This window comes from Mastomys coucha, unplaced genomic scaffold (assembly GCF_008632895.1).
Source record: "Mastomys coucha isolate ucsf_1 unplaced genomic scaffold, UCSF_Mcou_1 pScaffold22, whole genome shotgun sequence".
NCBI lineage: Eukaryota > Metazoa > Chordata > Mammalia > Rodentia > Muridae > Mastomys > Mastomys coucha.
The window spans coordinates 201,184,315-201,206,209 of NW_022196905.1; the positions used below are offsets into that span (position 1 = coordinate 201,184,315).

The window sequence follows — 21,895 nt, forward strand, 5'->3', positions numbered from 1 at the left end:
GAGTCCTTGGACTTAGTTCAACAGATAGAAATAAAGATGACGAACATCCTGGAGAAGAACCACTCTGGGAAAGCAAAAGGAGCTGGGGTTATTTAACCTAAAGAGAGGAAAGCTACTGGGACTTGACTCTTCCATTCTAAGACCTAACACTGACAATCACCAGATGCTCTTGAGGAAAAAAGAGATGTGTAAGTCCAGCAGGAGGGTTTCATGTGAAGCAAAACAAAGTCTTTCTCATGAAAATCTGTCCTCTGAAGTTGCTCATGTGAAGAGAGAGAGAGAGAGAGAGAGAGAGAGAGAGAGAGAGAGAGAGAGAGAGAGAGAAGGACTTTTCCAAATGCTGATCAAATAAGTTGCATCATTACTTTTGCATGGTTGAAGCAAAATACCTGAGAGAAACAACTAATGAGAGGAAAGATTTCTTTTGACTCATGGTTTCAGTTCATCACACTGGGGAGGGAAGAGCAGAGCAGCTCAATTCCTTCTGTGGTAGTAGAACAAAGTTGGCTGCTCAGAAGATGGTAAACCATGAAATAAATGGCTTGGGGCTGTGACCAGGAGTAGATAAAACATTCAAAAGGACACTTCTAGGGATCTACTTCTGCCAGGTAGGCCTCACATCCTAAAGGTTCTTGGAGTCTTCAAAATAGTGCCACATGCTGGGGACCAAGCCCTCAAAATTCAGTCTGTAATGGACATTCTAGAGGCAAACTCTAACAGGATCAACATCAGACTAGAATATGAAGATCATGAAAAGCATTAGTAGGTGAATTCAGAAGCTGTCCCCAGGTCTAGGGCAGAGTTGTAGTTTTGGACTAGGCAGTCAGCTTTTCTGTAATTCCAGTTTTCTCATGTGTAAAATAAATATAACTGACCAGATGAATTCCATGTCCTCTCATGATTATGTAGATTCATACTCTGTGATATGGGAGAACAGTTCAATGGTTGTGGGTTAACATGCTAAAGTGTTCTGGCCACTGCAAAGAAAGTAAGAAATGTATGTGTTGAGAGATTTGGGCATTGATTAGAATATGCCATGCTATGACACCTGTTTGATGGGCTGATGTCATGAGAAGGCCAAACTGGAGAGAGCTACAAGGTCTTAGGGAGGAGCATCTGTCTTTGAGAGAAGGGTGAGAGAGATTGCAGGCCATTCCAGAGACAGGGGTGTGGGAAGCAGAAATAGAGGATGAGGGATACCAGGAAGCCACCTAGGAATGAGGACTGGGAAAGGAGGGACTGTAGGGGCATTCCAGGATACTCCAGGTATGAATGTTGGTATGGATGCAGAACTCACATGTTGAAAGTCTTACCGCCAAGATGACTACTAGGAAGAAGGAGCTCTTCAGATTAGCGCCCTTATGAAAGAAGGCCAAGGAATCTCTTTAGTCCTTCCTCTATGTGCAACTATAATGAGAAACACCAACTTATGAGCAGGAGACCAGGTTGTCACTCAACATCAGGTCTTCCTGAATCTTGGTCATGGAGTTCCCAACCTCAGCTGTGAGTGATAAATTTCTTTTGCCATCCAGTCCGGGACATTTTTGTCATAGCAACCTAACCAGGCCGAGACTGACTGAGATGATGCCTTAGTTAAAGGACTGAGCAGATGTTAATGAAAGCAGACCTTAGTTAATGGACTAAGCAGCCCCTATGATATGGTCCAGACGTAAAACAGATGAGGAGATCACTCCAGGGACTGTCACCTGTAACCAAAAGTGTCAGAGGCACTATTCCTGTAGGAAAAGGCATTCACTTCTTCATAGTCCTAAAGGTCTGAAAGCACTGAGCATTGAAGCTAGACAGTTGTTTTCCATTTGGGTTGGGAATGGAATCCCCAAACCCAAATAAAACAAGAAGAGATTATCAATGACCTTATAGCTTTAAGAAATGGCCTGAACCTGGACTCTTCCTAATAATGCAAACTAATTTTTAGGTAGCCCATTGACCATTATTCCAGGGCTAATTTCTAAGGAATATCAAACATTAATGTGAGCATAGTTAGCCCATTTCACAGGTGAGCAGTTTAGGCTTAGGGTACATACTGCTCACCTAAGCAAGTCAGAGAGTCATAATAGTTACTTACATCTGTCCCCAAAGTCATTTTCCTGCTCATAACATTCATTTCTTGGAAATGGAACAAGAAGAAGATAGACAAATGATTAATGTTTTGAAGATTATAGCTAAGATAGATAAGCAAGATAAGATTAACTCTGGTTGCTGGTCATTTTCTAACATGGTGGGTGGACTCTAACAGGCGGTTCTGGCTACTGAGAACAGTGTTGGGAGACAAGGAAGACATTTTAAAGTTCTCAGCTCCTGTGCTCAGAGGCAGCAGATTAAAGTGAAGTCCCTTCATATTCTCTCTGCACCACCTCTATCAGTACAAATCAACCAAGAACAAGTGGAGCACAGAGTACTGCCTGCCCCTCCCACCAGATAAAGAGGGCTGTATCTCTTTAAACAGAAACGTTCCCGTTGCTTTTTCAATCACCATTTCTTCCAGGAGCCTTTAGTAACTGTAAAGCTCCTAACTCTCCCTGTCTTGCAATTCCTTCCTACCCAGTAAGGTGTGTTAGTGATTCTTTTACTTTAGATCTTTACAATGTGTTAGTTATTACTATTACTATTGTTATTATTTAAGATAGGGTCTTATGTAGCCAAGACTTGCCTTGAATTCTCTATATAACTAAGGATGCCCTTGAATTTCTGATCTGTTATCCTCCACTTCCTAAGTGCTCAGACTATAGGTATGCCTGGTTTATGCAGTGCCAGCTATTGAATCTAGGGCTTTGAGAAAGTTTGGGAAACATTCTACCAACTTGTAGAGAGAATATCTTGCGTGTGTGAGGATGTGGCACCTGTCAATAATAAAGCTAATGGCCTATGGCTTAGGCAGGAAACAAGAGATGGAACATCCTGGAGGCAGAAGGGATTCTGGGATAGTGCCCAGTGTGACAGATTCAGCTGGGAAGAAGTGACTGAGTTCAGACTGGTGCTTGAGCACAGGTAACCAGTCATGTAGCAGAATGTAGATTAGAATAAATGGGTTATTTTAAGTCATGAGCTAGTCAGAGAAGAGCCTAGCTATATGGCCAAGATATTTGTAAATACAGTTTGAGTCTGAGTCTTATTTCTGGGAGTACAGGGCTGGGGGTTGGTATAAAACCACCTAACTTTAATATCAACAGAGCCACACCCTTAGCCCCTTGATGTTCACTTCTATTAAGGCAAGACCCAAACTTCAGAGAGTTCAGAGTTCCCCGAGAGCCCAGAGTTCCCACTGAGCACTGATGTGTCACTTTTTGTCATTCCTCACTGTGCTCTGTGTTCAGGAACTCACTTGGGCCAGGCTCCTTTCTGCACTTGGTTGTAGGAAAAAGGGCTTTATTTTTCCTTTCAAAATAGTCAACAGAGGCCTGCTGGAAGTGAGGAATATGACTAAGTGATTTCTTAAAATCCTTTCCAGCCAGTGATTCATCAGACACAGAATTTTAACTTGGACTGGTCTACTGGTATTCTGAGCCAAATGTCTTATTTTTGCAAATGAGGAGAGCGAGGTTCAGAGTTGTGGGGGCTGCCTGCTACAGTGGAAAGAATATGGGATTCGACGTTTACAAAGGTCTGAGTTTGAGACCAAATACCAACACCAACTTGCTGTGTGACCTTGAAAACATCAACAACCCCTGTATCTCACTCCAGTTTCCACAATAGTACAATGGCAATAACACCACTTCTCTGTTTGTGTTCTAGTGTCAGCTTCAGGACACTACATCTAAGAACAGGATAAAACATAGTTCAAACCTGCCCCATATGTTAAAATTTTAATGTAATTCTCCAAGGTTACTTGGTAGCAAACAAAACCAGCATCTTCAGTTCCAGCGTCACTTGATTTTCATCATCCAGTATGTCCCCTCAACTTTTTTCTTCCCAATTCTGTGGTTTTAAGAGTTCCCACGGAGGTAGAGAGATGACTCAGTGGTTAAGAGCACAGGCTGCTCTTCAAGAGGACCTGAGTTCAATTCCCAGCATCTACATAGCAGCTTTAACTGTCTGTAACTCCTGTTCCAGGGGATCTGACTCACTCACGCATACATGTAAAACACCAATGTACATAACATAAAAATTAAAAAAAATAGATTTTCCCACAAGCCACCCCATTATTCTAATCTCCACAATGCTTTCTTTCAAACTGTCTGATGCACATAGGCTCTACCTGTGGGACTCCAGATTGGCTTACACAGACCTCAGAGCAGCATCTCTTGTGACTTGTTAGAGACGTCTCAAGCAGCCTTCCATTATCTTATAGTGATGGCTCTCAGATGCCAAGCTCACGGCGGGCAGCAGACGACGGGGTCGTGTTCACAAGCGAGCTTTCTATGTAGCTTCACTTCTTCAACCAGATTCATAATATCAAGCTGGAACTTGAGAGTTGCCTTTTGATCAGCATTTAGTGGACTACCAGGTTATAGCACATACTTTGGATTAAAACAGGATGGATGCAAGCCGCAGAGTTAAGTAATCATAGATGTCCATGCTGGAGAGAGATTTGGGAAGTTGTTGGGTGGTGATAGCTGGTTGACTGTACCCATCTGTGGTAGTCTGCTGAGAAAGGGGTGGTAGATTGATCTCACAAATGAAACATGGGCCCAAGGGTTATGTGTTTCCAAAGACCACTAATGAGAAGAGGTCACTGGTCTCTGAGCTCATTCACCATTATTTGTGAGTTAGCAAAGATTATATGTTTCCTTTGGCTCCATTATTAATCACAGGGTATATGGAATCCTCAGGAGGTTGACCCAAATCATTTCTTCCACTTATCAAGTAACATGTACCTCCACAAAGACATTCTGTGACCTTCTGTTCAGCCTGGCCTTTGCTTCTTGTGTAACTGATTCTCTTCCAGGATTACTATTGGAGATTTATTCTTCCATTTATTGGGAAGAGTAGGACTGCTTCTTCAACAATGAGTCAAAGAGTGCAGCCATCAGATCCACATTCCCCTGTTTTCTTGAGCATGAAAAGGTTTCACAATTTCCAGAAATATGGGGAAGGTCAAGCTTACAATAAATAGGGAATATTGCCTTTTGCCATAAGCCATAAAGAAAGAAAAGAAAAATTGGGGGTGGGGGAGGGGCCATTGTGAGCCAGTTCAGTCAACAATTTCCATGTTAAAAAGAAGTTGAAGTTGGAGCCATGTGGTCTCCAAAGTAGTAAAATATATTTTTTTACCCTACACTTCATGTGCCCATAACCTTCCTTTTAAATCATCTCTAACCAGCCTCAAATCACTCTGACCGCAAATCATTTGGTGGCTTTGGTCTCCAGGCAATGGAATGTGCTGGAGCAGACGGGGAGTCGGGGAGTCAGTCGCTACCAAGTGAGCTCTAAGGGAGCTTCCACCCCACCTCCCCCCTAACCCCCCCACAGGCGCATGGACCCTAGCAAGAGCCTTGAAAGTTCCACACCGAGATAGCACATGACATCATAGCGCAATCATTCCAGAAACACACACACACACACACACACACACACACACACACAGGCACACATACAAAACTGCAAGGGTTGCAGAACAGCACCGCAATAAGACACAAACCACAGAAGGCTGATGGAGCCCAAGAACAGTTTTCCTTATGAAAACATTCACAAATACCACAGGCAGACTGGCAGAGGCAGGTTTAATTACATTTACAGAGACTCATTGTGTCCATCAGCACCGCCAGCTTCAGGGCTGACCAGCGAATGGGGAGGTCATCCACTGAGACTGTTCTGGGATGGGACAGCCAGGAGAGCCTGAAGTTATATGTCCAGGTGTTTCACTGAGTATGAGAGGAGTAAAGTGGACCGAACTGTAAAAACACTCCATTACCCTTAACAGGAATTCTAAGGGACCCAGAGTTTTGTAGTAACTTGTCTTTAAATGTATAACTGAGGAGTTAAGAGCAGCCCAAAGTGTGAGAAATCAATTATTCAATTCATGATTAATTTAAGAGACACCTAGCTAAGCTGTCCCAGACACAAACACAACTCTTGCGACTGCCATCTGCTGTCACACCAGAGGAGCCAGCCTTGGGTGCTACAAGTGCAACTGGATCTTTTGTTTGCATTTATTTATTTATTTATTTATTTATTTATTTATTTATTGGAGCTCTTCAAAGAGTTAAGTATACAGTCTTTGAAGGGATGGTGAATGCATGAGTGAGCGATCCAGCCTGTAGGCACTTCTGGGAAACAAAGTTTAACATACACTGGCAAAGTATGATTAAGGCTTGAGGGGGAAACATGTTCCAAATAAAAGTGCTATTTTAGCGTACCTAGCTATCATTTTACAGCAGTTGCTAAAGTGAGTGTTTTCAAGGAGGCTCTGCAGAACTTCTAGGGGACAAGAAGGGCATGCCTAAATGGCCTTAGAACTTTCTAATTTTAGCCCTAACAGAATCATCACTGCTGACTCTAGTCAGGGCAGATTTGTAGTGCCAGGGGCAGAGGACCCCGAAAAATTATGAAACAAACAAACAAGCTGCAAACGTAAACACTGAGTAATGCTCAAAGTAGGTCCTGTTTTTTAAGGGACCAGGACAAAAGAAGCACAGCAACTAGAGACGTGTGTGTCTACTAGTTATAACCTTCTTTGAGACATATTATTTTACATTCTGGTCGTGCGTGTGGCAACAATCTTTTCATCAGATACCCTAGGGATAACTGCTCATTTCAGCTGGTGTGCGTGTGGAGGGGCAGCCCAAATGCATGCTGGTCATATCTTTCTGTAAACTTTAAAACAATGGCAGGGAGAAAGGCAAGATTCTGGGTTACTGAAAATAATTCTTTAGCCATTATTCTGGCAGTTACAAACTAGGACTTTTTTAAAATTTATTTATTTAATTGCTGGGTTCAGCAGAGATTTCCCATGGATTGATCAGCAACAGAAATAAACACACATTTCGGTGAGCTCTACTTGGAAGTGTTAAAAAGGGTTACTGAAAGTCTGTTTTCATCCTGTGGTTAGGAATTCAATGAGCCTCGCTAGGATGGCAAGCTACATTCCAGTATCCTGATTCTGTCAATCATAAGAATATATATATATATACATATATATATATATATGTATATATATATGTATATATGTATGTATGTATGTGTGTGTGTATATATATATATATACACACACACATACATACATACATACTTAGGAGAACAGTTTCTTTCTCAGATGGTCCTCTTGGGCACCACACTCCATTCTTGCCCTTTATCAGTAGCCTACCACTAGCCGAGGTGAATTCAGAAACCCATCTGGCTTGTCAGGTGCCAGGCTCTTTATCTGGGCTTTTGATGGAAGTAGATTGTGGAAATCTGCATTTCCCTAAAAGAAATGCTGGTTGCTTCTAGAAGCGATCTTTTCCAGAATACGCCCCCCCTCCAGCCCCAATACTTGTAAAACATAACGAGTAATGGGAATGGGGGAAGGCCAGCTTTTCTGTTCTCAGTCTTTCCATGGTAGAAGAGTCATCAGGAATGTATTCTTCCCTATTGTATTCTGCCGGCCACTTGTTCCCTAGAACCACAGCCAACTGCATGCTAACTAATGAGAGAGGGACTCAGTCCAAAGGGCTTCCAAGAGAGAAAGGGAGCAGAGAAAGTAGCTTTAGATTTTGCTAGACAAAGGACTGCAATCGAGTGAGACCCAAGAAAACAAACAACTTTTAGGAGACTGAAGGACAGCGGTGGGGTGGGGGTGAGGGGGAAGGGTGAAAACCGCCCAGATTTTTCAAGAGAGAGAGAGAGAAAAAAAAAGCAACCTCAAACTTTCCCTGAGATAAAGTGTTTCCAGCTAGAACTCATTCAGCTCGCTGAGTAGCTCAGGCTGTCAGAAGGGGCTTGCGTTGTCAAAGTTTCCTTCTAGTTCAGCCAGGGATGGAGCGGATGATAAATTAGACGAAAATCCAACCCAACGTGCTCCAGGGGTGTGCAGAGGAAGAAAGTAGCATTTTTTAAAAATGGGGGTGGGGGTGGACAAAGAGGGCAGAGATGTAACCTCACGCCCTTCTCCCCTCCCCCACATAGCTCTAACAAGGGAGAAGTCTGGCAGAATAGAACCCTCTGCCCGCGCCTCCGGAGGGCCGTGCGCCGCGAGCTCTGTATCTGTAGAACGCGGCCACTTACCAACTGGGCACCAAATACGCTCTGCACGCCCCGCCGAAGAAGCTCTTCTGGGCTCTTTCGGATCCTGCCTGTTGTCCGAGTGCGACTTGAGGGCTTGAGATCGCGGGTGCGGGAGAATGCACAGGCAGCGGAGCCGCCTAGCGCGGGGCTCCCGGCAGCCTGCGGTGGAGAGGAGGTCGTGGGTCCGGGTCCCGCCACCACCGGAGCCAGGCAGCTGGACTGCAGCCGCGCGCGCGAGTGCACCGCGTCTGCAGAGGGGCGCGTGTGCGCCGAGTGTGCGCGAGTGAGCGAGAGGAAGAGAGAGAGAGAGAGAGGGAGAGAGGTAGAAAAGGATCTGGGGCTGCTGGGGAGGGGGAGAGGGCGAGGGTGTGTCCTGGGCAGGAATGTTGCTAATGTCCAGAAATAACGCCCCTCTCTCCTGCCCTGCTTACACGTCCGAAGGCTTTTGTTTGACCTGGGTGGGTGAATCACAATCACGCACCCCTGAAGTGACAAGGTAGTCCCAGCCACAAGCAAATTCCAAAGTAAGCCACCAACCAGGTCAGCTTCAGCATGAAGCCTTTCCTAGACACCTCTACTCATTTCACAAAGGCAGAGTCTCTCTGCACACCTGGGCCTTGGTAACTAGGCAACAGGAACTCCCATCTTCACCTCCCTTATATTCCATGAGAGGGTGTCTTTCCGCGACCCCGTGAGTGTCCCTCTGTCTAAATGAAATCTTTCTTGCAAGTCTATACATTAGTCCCCATGTCACACAGGGAAACCTTAGGAAAGAGAATTCGGAGAATAAAACTGGTCTTTGTTCTTTTTTTTTGAACAAGTCTGCCATTAATCAAGACTTTTCCTCAGCATCCAAGCTGCGATTCACTGAGAGTAAGTTCCCTGGCTGGCTTCTCCTGCAGTTCTTCCTCACTGCATCATGTCACAGTGACTCAGGCACTACAAGGATGGATATAACTGAGAAACAATAGGAAAACCCACACCAACCACTTAAGAAAACCCTCCTGCTCGCCAGTCATCATCTCCCTGGCAGACTGGACTTAACACACTGGAGGAGCTGACCTCACCACATACTGCGTTTCGAATCTTCCCATTCCAGAATTAGCCTGCCTGAGACACAGACATCCAGGATTGGATTTAGAAATTTGAAGAAGAAACTCACGAGGGACCAATAAAACTATTAACTCAAGCAGAGTCCATAAAATGTCAAAGGCATGACAGGTTCTTGAAGTCAATTAGAAACCTTATCAGAACATGTGCTCCAAAAATAGAGGCATCCTGAGAGGTCCAACCAGAGATAGCAAGAGACATGTTTGGAAGCAAACACGTGGTGAGAGTGTGGTCCATCTCCAGTTCGCATTTATTATCCAAAGGAAGTGATGGCTCATGAAATATTGGGGCTTTTTTCCCTTATTAAAAATTCTCCTTCCTTTGGGAATCCTTGTCAAGTTCATAAGGTCGAGGTTGCTTTTCAATTGGAAGATATTCTGAGCTTGGCAAGTTCAGTCCCTTCTTGTGTATCTTTTTACTTTGTCTCTATACCTGAGCTCTATTTCCTGGGTTACTGAGTAGCTGTTGTTCCTCCAAAAGGTAGCAAGGGAATCTGGGAACTCTGGAGTTTCTCTGGCTTCTTCCTCAGCTCCAGGAGGGGGTGGGTAGAAGCCTCTTTCTTCTGCTAATCAGAATGGCAATTTGATGATGAAAGGCCTAGGCAAAAACAAAAGGGACTTGGCACGTGGTCACCCTAAGCAGAGAAACTCCAGCAGCCCAGGGGTCCATGCTTGCTGAAAAGGTGAACATTTTAGACTTTGGAAATGCAGTTGCAGTCAGAGATGGGGACCTTTTGTATGAGTGTGGGTGAGAACAAAGGTTGGATGGAATCTGTTGTTCCCCATTTCCTGTATCTAAGGCGCTACCCTGTGGGTACAGCTCTTAGGTGCCCAATGTTCATGGAAGCTCTGCCTTTTATCTCTATAATCAGCCATCTGCTTAAACTCCAGATGGGAACCTTGCTACTGCTACACATTCCACAGTTCCCTACATCAGGAGAGGGAGTGTGACTAATGGCTCAGTGTGTGGCCCATGGCACACCCAGGACTGGCTAGAAGGGTGGTGAGCTTGTTGAAAATGCAAATTCCTGAGCTCTCCTCACTACTGTTAAAATTTTTGTCTGGGAATCATGACATCAGCTTCTTCTTACAAAAAAAAGAAGAAAAAAGAAAGAAAGAAAGAAAGAAAGAAGGAAGGAAAGGAAGAAAGGAAGAAACGGATAGCAGGGTATGGTAGAGCACACTGTTAATCCTAGGAGGCAGAGGCAGGAAGATCTCTGTGAGTTCAAAGCAGCCTGTTCAACTAGTGAGTTCTAGGACCACCAGAACTACAGAGGGACCCTGTCTCAAAAGACTAAAAAGAATTAATATTGGAATAAGCAATAATTCACATAATTTATTTATTTATTTATTATTAGATATTGTCTTTATTTACATGTCATATGATTTCTCCTTTTCCAGTTTCCCCTCCAAAAAGAAAAAAGAAAAACAAAAAACAAGAACAAACCCCTGTTGCCTCCCCTCCCCCAATTCACATAATTTAAATTACCACAAATGCACTACATTCTTATCTACATCCTTCCACAGAACAATGGTGGTATTAATTTTTCCTGTAGGCTTCCAGATTTCTTTAAGTACATGGATACCAGAAGTACATTCTGCTTTCTCTCTCTCTTTTTAAAAAATAATATATGCAGGACTGTAGCTACTCTTTCCTTTAGGTAAATTATTATATGCTTGAAATTGGCTCCCCCTCCCACCATGGCATCTGTAACTAGGAGAGAGGCATAAAGCTGACCCAAAACAATTGTCTCAGTGTTCTCTGCTATGATGAAACACCATGACCAAAGCAACTTGGGGAGGAAAGGGTTTATTCAGCTTATACTTCCATAGCACTGCTCATCATCAGAAGCCAGGCAGGAGCTCAACCACAGCAAGAACCTGAAGGCAAGAGCTGATGTAGAGGCCATGGAGAGGTGATGCTTACTGGTTTGTTCTCATGGTTTTCTCAGCCTGCTTTCTTATAGAACCCAGGCACACTGGCTCAGGGCTGGGATCTCCCACAATGGTCTAGGCCCTTCTTCCCTTAGCCACTGATTAACAAAATGCCCTACAGGTTTGCCTACAGTCAAATCTTATGGAGGTTTTTTTTTTTTTTTTTTCAATTGAGGTTCCCATCCCTCCAATGATTCTAGCCTGTGTCAAGTTGACATTAAAGTAGCCAGCAGAAACATACGTAAGAAAATGATATGTTATATCGAAGCATGATAGGAACAGCTGAGAAGAGTATAGCAAGGTCATGAGGAAGACTAGAGATGTGGGGGTGATGGTATAGGGTGACATGGTTAGGGTCTTTGGCTGAGAAAGTGACATTTGAACAAAGACTTGATGAAGGTGAGCTTTGGGATGAACGGTGAAGTGGGAGCCAGCTGCTGCAGAGGCCTGAGTGTAGCATGTGGAATGCATGTGAGGGACGGCAGAGAGGGGGCTTGAGGCAGAATGCCACCAGAAGTAGGACAGGCAGTGAGCCATCTGGACTGTCTAGGAACTGTGTAAGAAGAGTTGACCTTTTTTCTTTTAGTTTTTGGCCAGTGAATACGGATGCAGTAAGCCAGCATGTACGTATATGTTCAGAGGTTGATGTCTTCAGTCTTTCAATTGTTCGCTACCTTATATATCGAAGCTGAGTTCTCACCGGAACTCAGAGCTCAGGGATCAGCTAGCTAGTCTAGCCACTTCGTACTGGAGTTTCGGTATCTAACTCTAGAGCCCTTTGATTACAGGCTGGCTGTCATTTCCCCCTGCCTTACATTCATGCATGCTAGGGTCCGAATTCTGGACCTCATGGTCGAGTGGCAAGCATTTTACCTGGTAGGCTATCTTTGAAGCTCTTTCTTTGGCTTTTATTCTTAAAGCATTAGGTAGCTATTGGAGAGTCTTAAGGAAGGCGAGGCATTACACATGTGCATGCATGTGTGTGTGCATACACACAATGCCTAGAGAACATGCTTATGTTTAATGTTGAATATTCACTTATATAAATGCAGTACAATGTATTTAATAAAGATCCCAATGATAGACATCTGAGTTGTTTCCAAACATTAGACAATGTTTTCGACACCCATGAATGGTATTTACACTTGTGCAAGTAGATCAGTGGTACTGATTGCCACAAGTGGGATTACTACATTTTCCATTTTGGATTTTGATAGATGCAGCCAAATTGCCCTTCAGAGGGTGGAACCAATTTCCACTCCTGCTAGCAATATTCTAGCCGTATTCAAGAGCATTGTAGCCTTCCCAACAGAGTAAGCAATTAAACTTCTGGGCTCTGGCCAATCTGATAGGTGAAAAGTGATGTCTCAGGATAGTTCTGATTTGCATTTCTGATTTTTAATGACTCTGAGCAACTTTTCACATGCCTATCGTCCACTCAGCTTCCCCTGCAGTGGCCTAGTGATGCGTCATATGGCCATATGCTGCTGGAGTCTGACTTTTTCTTTACAATCTCTTAAAACTGCATGTTATTGAGGAGATCAGGACTCTGTTTTATGAGGCTCATTTGCCTGTTGTCTTTGGAGTTGGCAGACAGTATCCTGTGGTGGCTCTAATTTAGAACTCATCTAAAGTTGAATTTATCCATTAAAAAATCCTAGGAATGTCCTTCTTTGTCTATATTCTTGTGCACTCATTAGTTAATTAATCCTTTACATGTGTGGCGCCTGGGTATATGGGCTCTAGTATGGAGACCAAAGAACTTCTACTATGTAGGTTCTGGGAATGGAACTTGGGTCCTCATGCCATCAGATTTTGGGTGCAAAGATCCTTACATGCCAAGCTATCTCTCCAGTACTCATGTTTGTCTTTAACATTGACATATTTTAGTATTTGTGGCAGTTTAAGTGAAAATGGTCCCATAGGCTCATAGGGAGTGGTACTATTCCAAGGTATGTTCTTGTTAGAGTAGTTGTGGCCTTGTTGAATGTCATTGACGTTTTTGAGTTTTTGAGTTTTTGAGGGCTTTGAGGTTTCAGATGCTCAAGCCAGGCCCACTGTCACTCTCTCTTTCCACTGCCTGCCAGTGTGGATGTAGAACTCTCAGCTCCTTCTCCAGTACCATGTCTGCATGCATGCCACTATACTTCCCAACATGCTGACAATGGTCTAAATCTCTGAACTGTAAGCCAGTTTTCCTTTATATGAGTTGCTGTGGTCATGGCATCTCTTCAGAGCAGTAGACCACGGACTAAAACTGTGTATATTTCATCCTTGTTTAGTTTATAAATTTACTTACTCATTTATTGTGTGTATATGTGCCATGGTCCACACATAGAGGTCAAAGAACAATGACAGGGAGTCAGAACTCCCTTTCTGCCACATGGGTTCTGGGTGTTGACCTTGGGTCATCAGACCTTGTGGTACAAGTGCTTTTAACTGCTTAACTATTTCAATGGCCCACAAATGAAATTTTGATCATTCTTATTTTACTGCATTGTGACCAAAGAATGAAATTTCATCCAAACTTGAGCTCAGTAGTGGGACGCTTGTTGAGCATTGGAGAGGATCTGCATCTTAGCATGGAGAGGCCCTAGGTCTACACTCCAGAGCCACAAAGGAAATAAAATCAAATAAGGACAGAAAGAGAAAAGAAATAATGTATGTATCCTTTAAACTTTGCCATCTCTTCCTTTTGTGGATTAAAGGTATAGCCCATTCTGTATATGTTTCTTAGTCAGTTAAAAACTAGTGCTGTGTAGGATAAATTGAATAACGACTGTTCTATTATGTCATATGCATGAACTTGAAAGTTCAGTGATTTATCATGGACTGAAAGCTTCCTCTCATCTCTTCTGTAATTTTGGTTTTACAAGGTGACTGCTGTGTTATTTAATGAAAGTGTATTGACATTTGCTTCTCGTCATTCTGGGTTTTCCCATCGAGCTTGGCATCCCTTCTTCATCTAATTCTCAGCTGGCCTACATCCTACCTCTTTTGATGGTAGAGTCATAACTTGTTCTATTTCAGTGTCTTTGTCCAGCAAACCTTTTTTTCCTCTACACTGATGTGTTCTGCGTTGTTTTGCTCTAGCATTCTCTCTCTCTACTTGCCATTCAACAAGTGGACACAGATTTCTGCTTTGGCTCTTCAGAATAAGAGCTGCAGTTATATGGAGAAGAATGTTTATTGGTACATTCTGAAGCCCTAGCATACAGCTTGCTTACATGAATCCTAAAATATTATCTCACGAGAAAAAGTTGATGTATTTATGGTATTTTTTTTTCAGGATTTCTAATTACTAATTTCTAATAAAGTAAGTTTAAAAGCTACTTCCAGGGGTAGGTGACAAGTTGCTTTCTGTACCAGGTGAAGGCAAGAGTTTGGATCCCCTGTACCCATGTAAATTCTGGGCATGTGTGGAGGCCTACCTGTAATCCCCAGAACAAGCTGTCTAGCTAGGCGAGCTTGTGTGCTCTGGGTAAATTTAGAGACCCTTGAATGGAGAGTAATTGAGGAATATGCTCAATATCAACTTCTAGCCTCCACCCAGGCACACATATGTACATGTGCACACATGTGCACACATACACATAAGCATGCACAACACACACACATACACATACCACAATAACAACATGTAACTTTGCAATGGTTGTTTTGATGAGGATACATTTAATTTGAGCTCTCTGATCCTTCTAGCATTCTGATCCTGCTGGTCTGGGGGACAGCTGTTCCCACTGAACAGCTGGGTAGACTGAGGGAAACTTGAAAATATGTGTTTCTGCATTATCTTTGTATGAATAGACAAAGAACTTAATTTTTTGTTATACTATAAAGAAGCCTTGATGTGAAGAAAAATGTTTTCTAAGGCTCAAAGGACAGTGTATCAAATAAGTGAGCAAACACACAACAAGCTCAGCTTTCCTCAGAAAATGCTAGCATTGCTGAAACACTGGATGCTTGATCTAAGGAGGTCACAGAAGCTCTTCTCTGTAGAAACTTCAAAAATAAAGAGACCTCTTTGGATAGCCTGACTGTGGTCCTGCCCCATGGCAGGGATGTCTACATAACCTCCGGTGTCCCCTTCCTCCAACTATGCAAAAAGAACATGTCAGGGCATCAGAGTATGATCCATCAAGAGATTGGTATCAGTGGCTTTGAGATTCAGAAGCACAGAGTAGTTATGTAACAGGATGCTACTTGATGGAGAAACTTAAGCATAGACCAAATTACAGCTAATAACGCTAGCTCTCTCTGTGGCCTAGAGACTAGAAGATCATAATCAACTTCCTGCTGCTTCCAGTTAAAAGAAACATAAGAGGAGTTCCCATGTGTCTTTTTTGCTGGGCTGAAAGAAGTAAAACAAAACAAAAGAGAAAAACAGGAAAATACATGGAAATATCTCACATGGAGATGCTTCTTTCAGGTCATATTTTTCTTCTACATTGAAATCCTCAGGTTGTCTTGAAACTCAACATCTGAATCATGCCTGGTAGTGGGTCTGGGAAAGACTGGAATTCTGAACATTCTTCAAGGGTTCATAAAAAAAAAAAATCCCAAAATGATGGACAAATGCCTATGTTGTAGTCATGGAAAGAGAAGCCCCCCTCGTGATTTGAGATTGAGTTTGTTCATTTTTTATTTATAGTTTCGTCACTTAAGGAATGTAGAATTTGGCATCCAGAAAAGGATAGGGAAGGAAGGAAAGAAAGAATGGAGAGCAGATTGTGTGAGAGTGTGTGTGTGTGTGTGTGTGTGTGTGTGTAAGTATGTGTGTATTTGTGTGTGTGTTTGTATGTGTGTTTATGTGTGTGTTTGTCTAATCCTAGACTCGGTGGGGGTGAGGGACAGGGAGAGTTTTTGCTATATCATCATAATCATTATCATTATTTGTTTAGTTCATTTACTTTTGAAGCAGAATCTCCTTTGGGTCTCCAGTACTGTAGAGTAGCGGCAAGAATTTTCTGCTTCCCTTGCTAGCAGCTCCATCTGTTTACAATGAAAGCTTGGCTTCCACTTTTTGGCACAAATAAAAACCCTAGGGTGCCCATATAAGTCAAACAGATGAAGCATGTGTTCCCAGACCTGAAGCATCACCCTTTCCTGGAGGCCCAGGACGTTCATGATAGATTTACATAGCATCTCATCCTCCATAAATCTAGGAGGGAGCTTCTGGGAAGCAAGGGAGGGTCACAGGTCACTGGACTTCACAGCCTGAGCAGTTCATCTGCCACCTAATGGAGTGATGGAACCCTGGGGGTCACACTTGCCAAGAGAGAGGTTGGTAAATGGCAATTGAGCCATGTAGTAAAAATTCCTTTCACCGCTTGTCATGGGATTCTTAAGCATTTGGGAGAGGGATTTACACATCAAAACAAGGAAATATGGAAATATGGTCTTTGCATAATTGCTAAAATTGGGCCCAAATTCCAGATAGAAAGGCATGTTTCCATAAACAACATAGCATAAAGTAAGTAAACACTGCAAAAGTTTTCAGTACCAACTATCAAGGCTGGGCTGGGCTGGGGGTAGAAGGAGAAAGCAGCTGAGAATGGGAGCTTAGCATCCTCTTTTCTCACCCCTGCTTGGGTGAGGTCCTTGCTCTCAGCTAGAGATCCATACCTAAAGGTTGGCAACATTCTCTCTCTCCCTAGAAGTAAACCTCAGATCTGTAAGACATGGCAACCGGGAACAAGCTGCACACCCTAAAAGGATTTTGTTTCATACAATATTTCATGTAGGCCACTTGGGCTGTTTATTGAGCCTGTCTCCTTCAAGGTTCTCTGGCAGAAATCTCTACTTACTTTTTAGAGGGTAATCAATGGCCAGGGACAAGAAAAATGAAAGCAAACCATATAGGCTTAAAGCAGTTGAAGAATTGGGTGTGCAACTGCTAGTATGAAATTGTGGTTGCACACATCAGGATCAAATGGGCATATATGAAATTCCCTGGTATTCCGGAACAGACCCAGAGGACCAGGGCTGGGTCAAGGGATCTGTACTTTGATCAAATACTCTAAGATCTTTGATGAAAACAGTCTGTGATGTTTAATCTCGACTGTTGTCAAGATTTCGGCTCCCCATGGAAACATGCCTACTGGTGTGACTATGAGAATGTTTCAAGAAAAGCTTAGCTGGGGAGGAAAGATCCACTTGGATGTGGGCAGCAACATCCAATAGGCTAGGATTCTGAATCAGATAAAACTGAGAAAGTTGAGAGGCACTCCAACATTCATTTCTCTTTCTGTTCTCAGATAGATTATGTACTGTGACCAGCTGCCTTACATTCCTGCCGCTGTGCCTTCCCCACTATGATGGACTGTACCCTGATACTATGAGCAAAATAAGCCCTGGCTTCCTTAAATAGCTTTGCCACGTATTTTGTCACAGAAATGAGAAAAGTAATTCATACATAAACTTGAAAGCCTACTTTGAGAATTGCTACTCTAGAATATTCTATTGCCTCATTTAAAAAGAGTTGTGAGGGAAAGCACATGTTCTTACCACCCCACCCATAGTTTTTGCACACAGTGTTCTATCCACACATTTAGGTCTTAATTTCAAAGCTAGGATCTTCTCTTGACAAATATGCAAGTGATAGGCTGTGCAAAAAAGTGCCACAAACTAGTTGTGACACAAGAAGTTCTTCAGTAAGCCTTGCTTGAACCAACCTCCACATGAGACCGAGATCTCAGCATGGCAAAACATTATATTCTATTATTTTTATTTAGTTTTTTGACCAAGTAATATCATTAGAACATCTTTCCAGTTGGGTTTTGTTTGTTTTGTTTTTTCTTTTCACTATCAGACAGTGTGTGTGTGTTGTGTGTGTGTGTGTGTGTGTGTGTGTGTGTGTGTGTGTGTGTGAATGCAGGTATGTAGCTTTTATGGTACACAGTAGAAGACAACTTTGGGTATCCATACTTGCTGTCCCCTTTCTTTGAGATAGGTAGGGTCTCTATTTCTTTTCCATTGTGTACACCAGGCTAGCTGGTTCATAACCTTCTGGGGATACTTCTAGCTTCATTTCCCCCTTCTTCATTGGTGCTCTAAGGCTATAGATGCTCAAGCTACATGCTCATCTGCTTACATGAGTCCTGGTCCTCAAACATGTGTGACAAGCACATTTGCGTATAGAGCTATTCCCCTCCCCACACCAAGGATAGTGTTGTTGTTTTTAGCGTATCACATTTCAGTTATTTTCTCACTGTTTTAACAAACACCTGTCAGAAACAATGTAAGACAGGAAAGTATTAGGTTACCTCATAGTTATAGATACGGTCCATCATAGTGGGAATGGTGTGCGACAGGGTTCTCTAGGCTGGCTTGTTCAAATACTGGCAGATCAGAAAGTCGAGAGTAGATCCAGCTAGGCTGGGCTATAACCTTCAAAGGTCAGTGCCTACTGTTACAGATGAATATTTATTGAAAATCTGATCTACCAATTTAGCATTTTCTACCAACTTGGGAACAGATCTTCACAGGTTGCACAGTCCTTGTGTAGGTGCTACCCTTGTGAGGGCCTTAGCAGTAGCCTTTGTTGTTTTAGATGCTTGGCTAGTCCCTTTTGCTTCCTCAACACCCCTGATAGCCTGATAGCTTGATGGCTTTTCTAACTTCTGGTTTCTGGTTCCTTTTGGCTATGGTATCAAGAGGAGATGTACCAGTGATGCCTGCTGGAATTTGATTGCTTGTTGGATTATTTTCTTTTGAATTTCTTATGATTGTATTTATTGTATGCTTTTCTCTGTAGAGTATGGTCTAGTTTTATCTGCTGAGGACTTCTCTTGGTAAAGAAAGCAGACTTGCATTTCGTTCTAAGAAATGGAAAACCTTTCCATGGGTCCTGGTGTAATGCTGCAGGTGTGTGTGTTGGGGTAGATCTTGGAGCCACTGAAACTGCCCCATCTTCACTTTCATGGTGAGGGGGCAGCTGGATAGAGGAAAGATGGCAAAGAGTAGCACACCTCCCCCCCCAACCCCCGACCTTTGATCAGCTATGCATCTCCTGTTAAAGATTCCACAGCCTCACAAAACAGTGCCAAAGGCTGGGGACCAAGACATGAGCCTGAGGGGGACATTCCGGAGTCAAACCGTAACATGCCATTAAAGCAAAAAATGAAACAAATATCATTAATCAAGTCTGTTGACTACATTGTTAGCATGGAGCCAGGGTGGTTTGTGGCATTTGGTTCCTTTGCTCTGGTCCATGTCAGCACGTTGTGTGCTGATCTTAAACATTTGAGCTCTGGGTTGAGAACATGAGTGGATGGATTTACATAGTTTCATCACGCCTACTGGAAAGGCCTTAAGCAACATAGTCTACTGTCTTCGGTTAGGAGAACCATGTTTCTCATTATGGGGAATCATGGTTCTGTTTAAGATTAAGTTTAGTGACAGTTAAGTTTGGTGGTTTAGGAGGCTAGAAGGCTAGACTTGAAGTAGACCCAGTTCTTGCAAGTTGTTCTTTCTAACTAATACCCCTTCCTCCTCCTCCACCAGTTTTATCCTTGGGCTGTTAGGAGCCAGATATCTCCAGGGGTTCTGATGAAAGATTCTCCACACAGTGTGAAGAACAGTTCATCCCATCTCCACTGATACAACAGCCCTCCCTAAGCCACTAGACTTTACAACCCAGACAGCAGAAAAGCCCCCTGACTGGTTTTCTCCAGAGCAGCACCTTAATGTACAGACTGGATTAGGTCATGTCCCACTCTAAAATGACTAAGTGGCTGCCAGTTGCAATTAGATTAAGCGTTAGAGTCATTGAAATATCAAACAAGAAAGACATGTATGATTTGTCCTCTGCTTACCCCTCCAACTCCCTTCCCGTCAGCCAGCAGGGTTTCTTTCAACTCCTCATTCAGAGCAACCCTTTTCCTTTTCAGGCTCTTTGTAACTCTTTATATCTATCCTTAAAATCTCTGTCCTTTTTTCAGTGCCCTTGGACAGTTTCCTTCCATTTTGAGACTATGATTCTTCACCTAATGACTCTTCACCTTGTCTCTTTGTGTAATGTGCTCCCTTTGCTGATGGGGATAGGATTATGTCCATATCTATAGCTCAGTGCCTTGTATATATCTGGCACATAGTAGATGCTCAAAAACAAAGGCCCATATGCTTTGGGTGGACATCTATATCCTTAAAAGCTGCTCCTAGCATACTGACCATTCAGGTCTGTTGGATGTTGAATAAAAGGATGACTAGTCTTGCCTTCTGGAAACCTGTCCATGAATGAAGGAAAATATCTAACTGGAAAACAAATGCTCAGTGGGATTTAGAACAACCTATCAGATGGCACAAACGATGGGTTAAGCAGGAAAGGAAGCTCATGAATAAATAAACACATTCATTGTGGCTAGTATTTTCTTTGGAAGACAAGACTCATTCTTGGGGCTTTGCAGAGGTGACAGGTGGCATTTTTGACCTCTGATGTCATCTAAGAGCTTCAAACTGGAATGGAATGTGGCTGACCCCCCCCCCCCAATACCATGCATAGCCACTATATTTAGAAGGGATTTAACATTTATTCCTAATATCTGAATAGACTGGCCTTGCTATACTCTATTTTTGTGTACACTGAAAGGGTTGAGACTAAGTCTGAAACTGAAAGACAATCAAGATGCTTTGTTGTGTTTTTGTGTCTTGTTATCTATAAAAGAATGTACCTCGTGACCTTGGAAAGAGAGTAACTGGTAAGTTTCTGTCCTTGGAGTCTCCTAAAAGTAGGAAGTAATAGGTACAGAGCAGAAGTGCTTGAAGATCTCCTGCTGTCTGCAGGGATGTAGTGTGGAGTCTGAATAAGTACCAAGAACCACGCCATCCTTCACTGTTTCCAAAGCCTGTAGACAACGCATTTCAGCCACTTGTCCCAGCTGCAGCCGGTAAGATCCCCATTCTACAGACAAGGAAACCAGCCCCTGGACTATACTTACGTGAGATCACCGGGCAATAAAGCAAGCAGAGTTTCTTGGACTGTAACGATCCACCCCACCACACAACTTCCCATCCTTTCCCTTGCACAACTTCATTTGTATTGTGTTTACTTATTCCTTAAGAAAAATACAGAACCTTGATTCTGATTTCTGTGCAAAGCAATAGCAGGAATTTCAAAATGCCATATAAGCCTCCCTCCTCGGCCCCCTACCAGACAGTCAGAAGAAAATCAGGTAACAGAGCAGCTGGAGAAAACATTACAATCACACTTTCTGATGCTTCTTATTTCCAGAAGTAATAATTACAAAAGCTGTCATTTACTGAGGGAAATTATTAATAATGGACTCCACACTGTACATACTATAGTATATAATAGCAACCTTATAAGGGGGTTCTGTAAGTGTTCCCACTTTGCAGAGCACTTTGGTTTGAAGGACTTGAGAAAGTTTTTGAACATCCCATGAAAGTTGTTACACCTGAACTTAGGGTCTCAAGAATTACCTGGGAAACATTCTAAAAAAATTATATTTTGTACTTTTAGAGTTCTCATTCCTAAGAGCCACAGTTGGGGGGTGGGGGTTGACTGAGACACAGCTTACTTCTCCTTTGTAATTAAGGATTTAATGCAAGAAAATAGTCTTTTAATTCAGTGAACTATGCTCTTCCGCATGAATTTTCTTATAGTTTTAGAATTTAGAGTCCATTGTGTAAAATTTCCTAGGTTTTTTTTTTTTTTTTTTTTTTTTTTT

At 42.8% G+C, this 21,895-nt stretch overlaps 1 protein-coding gene and 2 long non-coding RNA genes across 9 annotated transcripts in view; 2 read left to right on the plus strand and 1 right to left on the minus strand.

Moving 5' to 3' along the window:
- Palld (palladin, cytoskeletal associated protein) overlaps nt 1-21,895 on the minus strand; it is a 393,911-nt gene that overhangs the window by 246,556 nt on the left and 125,460 nt on the right. The window contains exon 1 of one of the 5 annotated variants that reach the window (XM_031339917.1): nt 8,164-8,497. The exons of 3 other annotated variants lie outside the window; for them this stretch is intronic. The gene's annotated coding sequence lies outside the window, so the exon portion shown is untranslated. Of the gene's footprint in view, nt 1-8,163; nt 8,498-21,895 lie in introns of those variants that run through there. One more of the 5 variants, XM_031339918.1, reaches the window with a different exon arrangement.
- Nucleotides 1-21,895, plus strand: part of LOC116069356 — a 166,549-nt gene that overhangs the window by 74,304 nt on the left and 70,350 nt on the right. The window lies entirely within an intron of this gene.
- LOC116069357 overlaps nt 1-21,895 on the plus strand; it is a 48,562-nt gene that overhangs the window by 3,234 nt on the left and 23,433 nt on the right. Inside the window, exon 1 of one of the 3 annotated variants that reach the window (XR_004109995.1) lies at nt 11,106-11,188. The exons of 1 other annotated variant lie outside the window; for it this stretch is intronic. This is a non-coding gene — a long non-coding RNA (uncharacterized LOC116069357). Of the gene's footprint in view, nt 1-11,105; nt 11,189-21,895 lie in introns of those variants that run through there. One more of the 3 variants, XR_004109997.1, reaches the window with a different exon arrangement.